General features: G+C 48.2%; 1 pseudogene; it reads left to right on the plus strand.

Moving 5' to 3' along the window:
• Positions 1-8,187: 8,187 nt before the first annotated feature.
• Positions 8,188-9,693, plus strand: LOC146834907 (F-box only protein 15 pseudogene; annotated as a pseudogene).
• The last annotated feature ends 3,208 nt before the right edge of the window (positions 9,694-12,901 follow it).

Here is a 12,901-nt window from a genome sequence, read left to right on the forward strand (position 1 = left end):
AATCTGCTCAGTTCAAAAGTCAAGGACATTCTAAGAATAGATCATTAGACAGACTAATGGGGAGTCTGCACAGTTTAGAAAGCAAGAAATGTCTGGCACATCTTCCAAAAAGAGAACATTTTATAGGTTTAAAAACATTGAAAGGCATGCTCCGGACACAATGAGATTTAAAATAATATTAACCAAGTTTCATTCACACTAACGAACAGTAACCAGGATAAATTAATACATCAAATAAGGAACATATTGCAACACTTCCATTGTGTATAATCACACATAAGAAATGAGAAAAATAATGTGACATATATTCAACAAGAGAAAATAATACACAGTACAACAGCTTAGAGTAGAGCCAACCAAGGAACTTGAATATGTTGCAACTACAAGAACATTCAGCACATGGCGTCCCTCTTGAGGAACACAAATTAACACATTTAATCTTAGCTGATGAACATGACCACAAAATGAAGATTTTTCACGTATTTTCTGAAAAGGAGAAACACAGAACCGAGACATGCATTTAGGAATCTCATTAATGTAATAGTAAAAGCCACATTTTCTCTGCTACTGCAAAACAAAGGTCAATGCATGCTGCTTGCAGCCTTTTCTCTCTCTCTCTTTTTTCTTATTTATTTAAAACACTCTAACTGCAATGTGATACTGTGGAAGTCTTTTTGAGGACACATACGCGGGGGGACAATTACAGCCCAATGCACTTTGTCTCTTGCACCAATGTCAACACAAGGGCCACTTGATTGACATACTGTGACAGGACAGTCTTGAAAGACAATGGGGCATATTCACAAGGACTTATCTCCGATTTATCTCCACCTCAACGCATCAAAAGTGGAGCCAGACCTAACACCCCATCCACAAGCTGGTGCAAACTGCAGACATCGCCAGTATTCCTGCGAAAACTGCCCCAAAATTAATCTCCACGGTGGACACCAGATCCGCGAAGCGAACCAAAAACACGCGCTAAGCCGCGGTAGCAGCAGGTATTTAACACCTGCCTCAAGCAGGTGTAAAGACAGACGACTACCTGCAGCAGGCAACGGAGCCCTGCAAACAGCCACACCCGAAGAACAAACAACGCCATGGAGCTACTAATCATGCAGCTCGGAGCCCCAACAGGGCCACAACACCCACCGCCACCACCCCCAGGACCACTACCACCCCCAGGACCCTCCCCCCTGGACCACCACAGAGGCAGCGCAGAGTGAGACAGCGGACCTACCGAAAACGCACCACTTTCACAGACCTAACACCCGAGGAAGTCATTGCCCTCTACAGGCTCAAAAGGACAACCATCCTCCGCATCATGACCCACATCGCCCTCAGGCTAACGGTCCCAACACAGCAGAGAACCAACATCCCTCCGCAGACAAAGCTGCTGGCTGTGCTGCACCTGTTGGCCTCTGGTACCTTCCAACCAACAACTGCCAGAGTCGGAGAGGTCTCACAGCCAGCCCTATCAAAGTTCATCACACCTGTCCTGGATGCCATCCCCAGCTTCATACCCCAGTACCTTCACTTCCCCAACACTGCGCAGGAACAGCTGGAGACAAAGCGAGGCTTCTACACCATAGCCGGATTCCCGGCCGTGTTGGGGGCAATCGACTGCACACATGTCCCACTTGTGCCCACTGTGGATACTGCACACCACTACCGCAAATGAAAGCACACCCATACCATAAATGTGCAGGCAATAGTGGACCAGCGGGGACTCTTCACCAATGTCGTCGCCAACTACCCAGGCAGTATTCATGATTCCTTCATCTTCCGACAGTCCATCATCAAACAGCACTTCCAGGACACACACATATGGAACTGGACTGCTCGTTGGTAAGTGCCAAATCAACACATCACACACCCCAAACCCACCACCACACAATGCACAACTGTGGGAATGGACACGTGACCAAACAACATACAAAATGTCAAACTACATGACCACCTACCAGACACAACACCACTCCATGGTTATCCTGGGCTACCCCTGCACCCAACACAGACATATCATGGCACCACAGCCACACAACAGCTGAACGTGTGGAGATGCAGAATGCAGCCATGTGCGAGGATGCAAGTGACCCATGAATGGGAATGTGCACAACGAGAAGTGAGGTGTGGATGTGCAGGACAGACATGGGTATGCAAACCACAGATATGTTCATGCAGACCACAACTGCTGGTGACTGGAGAGTAGTGAGCAGTGAATGCAACCATGTCACCCCAGGCCTTGGGTCAGATAGCAGAAGTGTTGCACGCTGCGTCCCCACCTGTGTACTCGAGTGTAGTGGGTTGGCCCTGAGTACGGCAGGGCTGCGCAGGGGGGGTGTGCGCACAGCGTGGTTCACTACCGGGAAGGCCAACGTCACTGACAGTGCGGCCTGCCACGAGGGTGACACCGTGAGCAGCAGGGCCTGCGACCCTGTTTGCCTGCTGCACCCCAGGACGCTGATGCACAGACCAGGCCTGCCCGCCCCAGCGCACCAGGGCCACACTGCTCACCTGCTGACACCGTCATGTGTCAAACAGGGCCCACAAGTGCCGGAGCAAGCTCCAAGCTCCAGTCCCACGACCTCTGCAGCCTCTGCAGACCATCGCTGCCCCCCCCCCCCCGTCGCAGGCCCACATCACTCCTTACTTATTAACATGCTCCACCAGCGTCCTCTTTGGCCCAGTATGTCCCACATGTGGAACAGTGTCCTGAGTCCTGAATGGCAGTGACCCCAAGTCCATGGCAGTGGCCACAGCACCAGATTCCCTTCGATCAGTGAGGCATAATTCCATATCGCAGACCTGCGACACGTGGTGCTGCAAACCCTGTTCAACGCAAGCCAGCGACACGTGGTGCCACTAACCCTGTGCGCCATGAGTGACCGTCATCCTCCGGTGGAACATCATTGGTGTCTGAGCCTGTGGCCTGGGGGTTGTCATCAGCAATGGGAAGGTACAGACTTGGTGTCTGGCATGGGTCTGTGGCATTCATATCCGCCATGTTGCCGGACACAGCTGGCATGTGCCCTCTGCATCATGCCCTGGGGGTAGACATCCAATTCTCCCCCGTGACACTCCGCGGAAGGCACCTATGACACATGCGAGGCCGTGCTCTGCCCTCATGACCCTACCCCAGTCACCCGCAGGTCAGTGTTCCGTGACGGTGGGCCCATGTCGGCCGCTGTGCATCTGGGGCCACTAGCCCTGTGCGGCTCCAGTCATTCTCACTTGTTGTTCTGACATTGCATTTCTGAGTGCCTGATGACTGTTGGAGTTGTTGCCAGCACCAGCTACTCCCTGAGGGCTGGCTTACACTCACCCCACACACAACCAGCACAGGCCATTGCACAGCAGTTTAAAGATAATGAGATTGATAATGCAACGGAAATTTCAGAGAGACAGCATCGTATGGCAATAGATAGATGCTATCCGGTGTTGCCTAATTCCCCTTCTGATAAAAGTAAGGATCTGGAGGAAGACCATTTGATAACCTCCTGCCTCTGTTTATAGCTGGTGTCAGGGTCCGGCCGACTCCACTAATCCTCGTCTGGTCTGACTGATCCCTGTTTCAACTATCTGTTGGTTCGCACCATTCTTTCCTGACTTTATCTTATCCTCTGGCCTTCGCTATTCTTTACTCGTATTCTCTCATTTCACAACTGTCCTCTGGGCCATACAAATGTGTCCTGCCACCTGCAAGTCGACTTATAAACACTACCACTGATTAATTTGTGGGGAAAGGTGACAAACACAGTTGGGAGAGAGGCTTATTTGAGTTACTTAATATCTTGTTTACACATTCTTCTCATTGGTTGACCCTGTATGCATTGGGGGTGTTCTTTGTGAATATGTATGTTATAAAAGATTGTGCGCCACGAAGTAAAGTGGCAGTCTCCTAAGAACATACCGAGTGTACATCTGGGACAACTGTACTTAGCTGCAGCTAATAAACCCTATCTTCTACGCCTAACGGAGTGTCCCGTGTCTCTGTTCGACAAAGCAGGTGAACTCAGGAGATTAAGGCGTACCCTGTGCCGCCAGGCCCCTAAGGTCTTGGTTCTTCACTGCCGAACCAAGTATTTACTCTTTTCTCCCTGCACTGTTACAGGTGATCAAGGATATGCACTCTGCACTTGGATGATGACATCCCTCCGGGACCCGGACACACCCGCCCAGTGGCAGTACAATGCGGCCCACATAGGCACCAGGAGCATCGTTGAACGCACATTTGGCATGTTGAAGTCACCTTTCAGGTGCCTGGACAGCACTGGTGGAAAGCTCCTGTACAGCCCGGACATCGTGTGCAAGATGATCGTTGCATGTTGTGTGTTGCACAACATCTGTGTTCGTACCAATCCCCCTTGGATCCCAGTTCCAGAGTTACCGAACGATTATGGTGCAGGTGGCCCACATCCCACTGCAGCTGCGGCAGGAATGGCCCGTAGGAACACCATCATTGACACTTACTTCTCATGAGCACGTCACATTGTGGCCATCCATGGCAATCATGGGACTATACAAGATGTCCAATTGCACAGCATGTGTGATTAAAACATATTTGCAGGTTACAGGTTGTACTTGTACATTGTCATGTTACAATTTCCTGCGGTTTCAGATGTGAATTGCCATGTTGTGCACATTTGCGGAACCAGTTGTGTCCTGTGTTCGGTTGTGGAGGTGTTGCTGTTTGTACCGGGATGTTGTCAATGTCGGGGTGCACTTATGCTTATGTGCGTATGCTGCACGGTGAGTGAGTCGCTCCTGAGGCTCTGATTTGTTTGCCACTGGTCTCTTTCATGCGGTGTGCCTGCCTGTCAGTTCTGTTCTTCCACGGTGCTTGGATGTTGTGGGGTACATGTTGTCCTCTGCAGTCAGTCAGGGTGCATCCGTGTAATCTGCAGTTGATGTATTTTTTCTGTGGTATTTTCAATATGCTGTTCTTGTGCTTTTTCCTGCATTACGCGTGAGTATTGCTAGCCTCGTGCTGGTTGTCACTATTTTCTTATCGCGCTTTGGCCCATCGCAGGTTTTTGTGTGTTGTGGTTTGTGTTTTTATCTCCATCGAGGTGGTTGTATTGCGGACATTGTCCACAGTTTCGGCAGACTATCGCATGGTACCGCCTTGTTGTGAATGCCACGTTGACACGGGGTTATTTTCCCGCGATAGGCTGCGGTGTGTAAAATTGCGTTAACATTTTTCGGTGATGTTTAGCACACATTCTTGTGAATATACAGAAATGGTGTCAGTGTTGACGACAATTGAGATCTTTACCAGAGGAGGCATATTCATGGCAATAATACATTTGCATGGCACAACATTTTATGCCCTAACAACGGTTATGAAGATAGCAATTGCTGGTGTGAAAAGGGTGTGTTTAAACAAACAGCTAAACCATTTGTTGATGAAAAGTGCATCACAATACTTAATGATTTATAAGTGTTAGGATATTAGAACCACCAGTGCAAGGGATTTCTCTGCCCCTCCCTTAGAAGTATGTGCTATGCCTTGGAAGCACAGTAGTGGCAATACACGATGCAGCGTCCTCGAAACTTTGCGCGGTTATCTGATACAGAGACATCCAACCATGGTGGTAAAGAAGAAATCATGACAAACAGTAGAGGACCATGAGCTTAAATGAGCTCATTGCATTGGTAGCAGAGGCACATTCACCAAAACTTCACATTGAATTAATAACCCAGACAATATTTAAATCTCACACATGCACAAACATTTCTTGTTCAATAGTCTCTGAAAGTGAAACATTTGGTTCTATCACAATGGAATTAACTATGCACTAGACCTGCATATATGGGCATGCCTTAACATTCTTAGTACATCTGTGTTTTCTTTCCAACTAGTGAAGGAAGCCACATTATTACGGTATTGGAACTCAGTTAACTGAAGGAAGGGAAACCTACACGTATTTCAGTATAAGTGTGCTATCTTTGTTCACATATCTTTAAATAAGTCTGACATATTTAAAGGGTAAAGCAAAGTGTTTTAGCACCAAAACATAAGTTTGCACACAAATGAGTGAGGGGAGAAGTAGGGATATGATACACCTCTGAAGGTATGTAGTGTTGGCAAGAGAGACAAGAATGCCATCAAATGTTGTATTTATGTGGGCGCGTGCACAGGAAATATGGTTGATGCTTTATGTACTGTAGCTAAATCTCAGGATTGATCACAATTTCCTAAGTCCATCAGGATATGAGAACGTGTAAGTCCACGAGGATATGAGAACGCTGCAGATGCCAAGCCCAATGAATCAGCTGTAAAAGACAGATCTGCCATCTACGTCACATCCACACGCGCCAGACGGGCCCGCAGCGCACCAGAAGCATCTGTGGTTGGTGTGGACTGGAGGCGTTGTCATTCCTGCAGGGGGTGTGTCAGGGTGTTGCCCTCAGTCCTGAGGATGCAATGTATAACAGCACAGAAAGGCCTCTGTTAGCATCTTGGGGCTGGGTCCAGATGAGCTCCACTTAAATAGCCAGGCCGTAATTAATATCATGCATTGGCATGGGATAAATCAGAAGCTAAGAAGAATGAGCAGAATAACAAGAATTATGCACTTGCTTGAGGAAAGAAAAATGAGAGGTGTGTGTAAAGTTGTGCCTCAGTGGTGAGTGTAATATAAAACAAAAACAACGCATTAAGCATGATCCAACCCTACATTATTGGATGGACTGTGTGTATAAAATAGCCAACCTTGCATTGCTTACGGCAGTTGTATTGTATTGCTACATCTGCATAGCGCTTCCTACCCCTGTTGAGGCAGTGAAGCGCTCTGGTACCCTGTCAGAGTGCATGGGCCGAGGGTTGCTGGACGTAGAGTGACCTAGATGGGAAATGTTGGCTGAGGTGAGTAAGATACAGACGCGTGCTCCAATCAATTCGCAGCATGCATCACAATATTTAACCATGTTATGTCGGAAAGACGCAGCTGCACGTACCTTCTCCATCAGAGGCGCAACTAGAGCCAAATTTCGGGGGGGGCTGAGCAACAATTTCGGGGGGGGCTGAACTTTAAGCAATAGGCAGAGTGGAGCTACAGGGGCTCTTAGAAGGGGTGAAACAACAGCAAGGCCTCATTAACATGCAAATGGTCTTTTAAAGACCTGTGAAGTGCTCGGGTGCGGCTGCTTTTTTGCCCGGGAAAGTGTCTCATCTCATCCGGGCTGCCACACACGACGGGGGGGGGGGCTGAAGCCCTGTGAGTCCAATGGGTGTTGCGCGCCTGTTCTCCATGTAGACCGCAGCAGGAGCTTACTTTAAATAAATGACTATTTTTAATTTGCCTCAAAGCGCAACTTTTTAAAATAACTTTCTTTACACTGCCAAGAAAATTAATTGAGAAAACAATTTAGTTTTTTCCTATGGCCTGACGCTCTCTAAGTAAAAATAAATCCCAGATACCCACTTGTACGCTGTAACATATAGACACCAATGAAAACCGATAATCAAAGTGAGAGCCTGATGTTTGTGGCAGTATTTTTATGACATTTGGTCGCCCCCGGATCGACATCTATATTTAGGGCTCGAGTTCGCAAACTTGCATGACCTGTTCTTCTGATGTTTTGACTCGGCGAGGAATGTGCTCTAATGCACGGAGTCATTTTCGGTATCAGACCCGCACCCTGATTGTTCATTTTATGCGCAGCTGTGTCGCAGCGGGCCTGGCTTGAAGGCAGCCAAGGTAAACACGAGCAAAAAGCGCCTCTTTGAACAGGATATACCACATCCTGTGGTCGGTGGTCACCGAGAGCACTTACTAACACAAACACAGCCCCCAGCTCTGTGCTTGAGGTATGCACTCTCACAAGGGCCAAATGTGTGATACATGCATCCTTTTGAAGTTTGATAGTGTACTTGTTTGCTTTTAAAGAAACCTAGCAGGTGCAGTAAGGAGGGTACGGGGGAGGGGGGGAAATAAAGTCAAGGTTGGCTTTAAATAACCACGTCAGAGAAAACAAGTCATCCAAGTGTCATGATATTCAGAGGCAACATTGTTTCTAACATTTAAATACAGGTCTATGCATTGAAAAGGAATTAATTCGGGCACTAAAATGTCAGTCAACAGAACGCTTTAGCTGACAAGAAAGGTGTGCGTGCTTCTTGGCGTACTATTCGGTTTTGCTGGGAGCTACCGCTTCCCAATCAGTGCTTCCCCTCTTGTAACCATGGCAGCCGGATGCGGCTGGCCCCAGAAGCAGCAGAGGGAGTTCCTGAAGAGAGGCGGAGCAGCGTGGTCTGTGGCCGCCTCAACATCCGCTCACCCGCACCTGCGACATTGGTCCTTAGATGGCAGTTCTAACATTACTGTTTTGCACGTTCATGGAACAAAACAATGTGCCACTCAGAAGTTCCCTAAAACCTCATCCTGCAAGGCACATTCGTCACTTGACAGTTTACCTCCAGAGATAGTGCTAACAGTATTATCCTATTTAGATCCTGGATCTTTGTTGTGCATGGGATGTGTTTTACCTACTCTGCAATGACAATGTACTATGGTACAGAATGTACTCTTCTTTACATACATCAAAGAAAATACATTGGAAGCCCAAAACAGGTGAAACCATTGACAATCACGTAAGCCACAGTACCATCCAGGAAAAAGATATGGGGTATTGACAAAAGGAGTATATCTCAAAGGTTATCACTGATGGAAAGAAAGGAATTATGAATCTTCTCAAACCTGAAAATCCTTACACTGGCCTTCCAGCTGATATCAAAAAGGCTGTTGCGGCCGCTGGATTGTTGTGGGCGATCACACTCAAGGATAAGTCTGCGAAGAAACGCGTGATGGAGCAAGTGGAAGTTTGCTTCAATGATACACTGTCTTTTGGTATGGTCTAGCTTGACCATGTTTAGGAATCTTAACAACACTGCAGTTGCATGGTGTGACTCCACTGCTGCATGAGTGCTCTAAAGTACCCAGCAAGAATGGGCCACGTCGACGATCTCTTATTTCCGAGTACAATCTGACAAATCTTAAAGTATGCAGCATACTGCTAGGGTGCGACAATCTCGTCAAAGTGTCTCGCCTGAATCCTGGACTTCTGCTTGGATTATGGAGGAGTGGATCAGAAATAGCGTTTGTCATGGCTTCTCTCCATTATCACAATCTTCTTCAAAGAAACACTTTGGGCTCATTCGGTGTGCCATTCATTCCTGTTTGTAAACCTATCCTCGATGACATTGACTCTCAATATGGACTGCATGACTACCAACTACACATTGGAATACACAGTGGGAGAAGAAACTTTATGTGCAGGTCATTCAGACAATTGCACTACAAAGAAGATGACATTGTCAACGGCTTCTTGAAATTTATACTTATAAGTGTAAAGAACAGGAAACAGCATGCACCTCTTGCTGGAAAGATTGGGCTCTTATGGAAGACGGATACATTTGATGGCAATGTGCAGAACTGCTTCATGATGGATGTCACCCTTTTGGATGAAAAGGAGAAACCCTTCTGGTGCATGAGTGCTCCAGTCAACATACAGACCTCTACAATGCCGGAAGGCCTTTATGACTTTGTCCTCAACTACAGTAATAACAAGGAGGGAAAGGTCCACATGGAACTTGTGTGGATGACGGAATGTGCAGAATATTGGATTATAAATCTTGTCATTTATGTGAGTACTGCAAAAGTGAACAGCTGGTTTCGCACAAACTACTGACTAAAAGAATTCTCATTTGACACAGTACCACGGTTCTCAAGACGGCTTAACTGATGGCACACAATGATATTCTGCGGATATGGCGAGCAGTACTCCGCTACTTTTCTGCAATGGACCTCACTGAATCTGAAAACCAAATTATCACCAGGCTGTTCAGCTGTAATCTTTAAAATCTCAGAAAACTTTAAAGTTTTGCTTCAGCCACACCACCCATCCCCTCGGACGGACCACCACTGCGTACACTTTACCTTCAGCATCACCACTGCACCCAAGCCTGCCTTGCGCCTGCCACGAAGGAACTGGAGCAAGGTCACAGAAGAACACATCAGCACCACCCTCCTCCAAGATCCACCCGCGCCACGAGCGACACCAACTCTGCAGCCAAAGAATTTCCCCGCTGTATCGCCTGCTGCGCCGACAAGCTCGCACCCCTCCGTCACCCAGCCAAACAACGCCCCCTGAAGGCCGCCTGATTCACCACTGAACTACAAGAAGCCAGAAGCTCCTGCAGACGCCTAGAGAAAACCTGGCAAAACAAGAAAACCACAGAAGCACTGAACAACCACAGGAGCGCCTTGAAGGAATACCACCAGCGCATAAGAGACACCAAACAGACCTTCATTAGGAACAAGATCCACACCGACACAACCAACGCCAAAGAACTGTTCAACGTCTTACAGCATCTCACCAAACCCTCCAGCGAAACCATGGATGTCACACCTTCCAAGGAACTCTGCAACCAACTCAGCTCCTACTTCCATCACGACAACTTCAGCGAACAGACACCGGACACCACCCCACTTCCCTCTCCCGCAGATAAGCCTACCATCATGACCTGGAACCCCGCCACCGCCGAACACATCACCGCGACCATGAAAAAAACCTACTCAGGAGCCCCGACAGACCCTTGTCCACTGCACATCCTCCACAGGGCCGCCACCGCCATCGCACCTGAACTAGGACAGACCATCAACGCCTCCTTCAGAACCGGCACCTTACCGGGATGACTGGAAGCAGGTGGAAGTCAAACCCCTCCTCAAGAAACCCTCGGCCGATCCAACGGACCTGAAAAACTACCGGCCCATCTCCCTCCTCCCCTTCATGGCCAAAGTCACTGAGAGACTAGTAAACAGTCAACTGACCGCCTTCATCGAAGAAAACTCCATTATGAATGCCTCCCAGTCTGTATTCCGCAGCAAGCAAAGCACCGAGACCGCCCTGCTCTCTACCACCAATGACATCCGCATGCTACTCGACAAGGGACACACTGCGGCCCTCATCCTTCTGGAACTCTCTGCAGCTTTCGACACCGTCTCACACCGCATGCTTGCAGACAGACTTCATGACGCAGGGATCCATGGAGCCACCCTCAACTGGATCCAATCATTTCTCTCTGACAGAACCCAGAGGATGGAGACTCCCCCCTTCCTCTCCAAATCCACTGAGATCAACTGCGGAGTACCCCAAGGATCATCGCTCAGTCCCACGCACTTCAACATCTGCATGGCCCCCCTCGCCTCCCTCGTCAGACAGCATGGGCTCAGGATTGTATCCTATGGCAACGACACCCAGCTCATCCTCTCGCTCACAACGATTTCCGAGAACACCAGACTCTGCTTCCAGGAAGGAATGAAGGAAGTCGCTGCCTGGATGAAGGACAGCTACCTGAAGCTCAACTCTGATAAAACCGAGGTCCTCGTCCTCGGACCCTCCACCTCCACCTGGGACAACACCTGATGGCCCTCCACCCTGGGGAATCCTTCCACCCCTACTGACCACGCACGAAACCTCAGCATCATGAACAACTCCTCCCTCTCCATGACCCGCCAGATCAACGCCGTTGCTTCCATCAGCTTCAACTGCCTGCGCATCCTCCGCAAGACCTTCAAATGGATCCCCCCCGAATGCAGAAAGACCGTCACCCACGTACTCATAACCAGCAGACTCGACTACAGCAATGCCCTCTCTGCTGGAATCAACAGAACTCTCCTACACAAACTCCAAACCATCCAGAACTCAGCAGCCGGACTTGTCCTTGGGACTCCGCGGTACGAACACATGACCCTACACCTACGCGACCTCCACTGGCTCCCCATCGTGAAGAGGGTTACCTTCAAGCTCCTCACCCACGCCTACAAGTCCCTCCACAACATAGGACCCAAATACCTCAATGAGAGTCTCCTTCCACGTGCCCAAGAGGAACCTCCGCTCTGCTGACCTCACCCTGTCAGAGATCCCCCACGTCTGCCAAAAAAGAGCAGGCGGGAGAGCCTTCTCCTACATTGCAGCCAAGACCTGGAACAAGCTCCCAGTGAACATGTCTGCCATTTAGTGCAGTAGTATACCTCTACTTGTACTTTGTACTCTTTTGTAACATGCACACATGTCACCTTTCCTTTTGTAACGTAGCGTTTGCTACCTCTTGTATTTTGTTGCTTTTGATACATGCACAACGGCCACCACTGCCTCATGTAACGTAACTTTTGTTTTAGTGTTTTGAGTGTCTGCCTTTTATTGCAATTGTTTACCTCTACGTGTACTTTGTATTCTCTTGTAACCTGCACACGTCACTTTTTCCTTTTGTAACGTATCGTTTGCTACCTCTTGTATTTTGTTTGCTCTTGATACTTGCACAATTGTCACTATTGCCTCATGTAACGTAACATTTGCTTTTTTAACATGCTCACTTGTAATTTTCTCCTTATGTATCATTACTGTTCCTATTGTGAAGCGCTCTGACACCTTCGGGTAAAGTCCGCGCTATATAAAAACGCATTAAATAAAATAAAATAAATAAAATAACATCAGACGCTCCTCGACCCAGCATAAATTCAGGAAGGCCCTCAAGACCTGGCTCTTCGACTGATCCGGGGCTGTACCTTCCCCCCCCCCCGCACCTTGAGACCCTCACGGGTGAGTAGCGGGCTTTATAAACCCCTGATTGATTGACTGATTGAAAGACATCAATGTTGGTGGGCTGGTCTCGGCTGCAAGAGTCAAATAACTCACATATAGGAGATGACGGAGAACTTGCTCAGCCTTACTCTGATATGTTATCTTTTGCTAAAACAGTTAACAATTATGTACATTGTTCTTTACAGCTTTGGTTCAAAAACTTATTTGATGTAGACTTCAAAGCAAATGTTCTGTGCTTCACCCTCTTTGCTAAGGGCCTGATTTGGTGGTGAACGGTAACAATACAGCCACC

This window comes from Triturus cristatus, chromosome 4_2 (genome assembly GCF_964204655.1).
Source record: "Triturus cristatus chromosome 4_2, aTriCri1.1, whole genome shotgun sequence".
Lineage (NCBI taxonomy): Eukaryota > Metazoa > Chordata > Amphibia > Caudata > Salamandridae > Triturus > Triturus cristatus.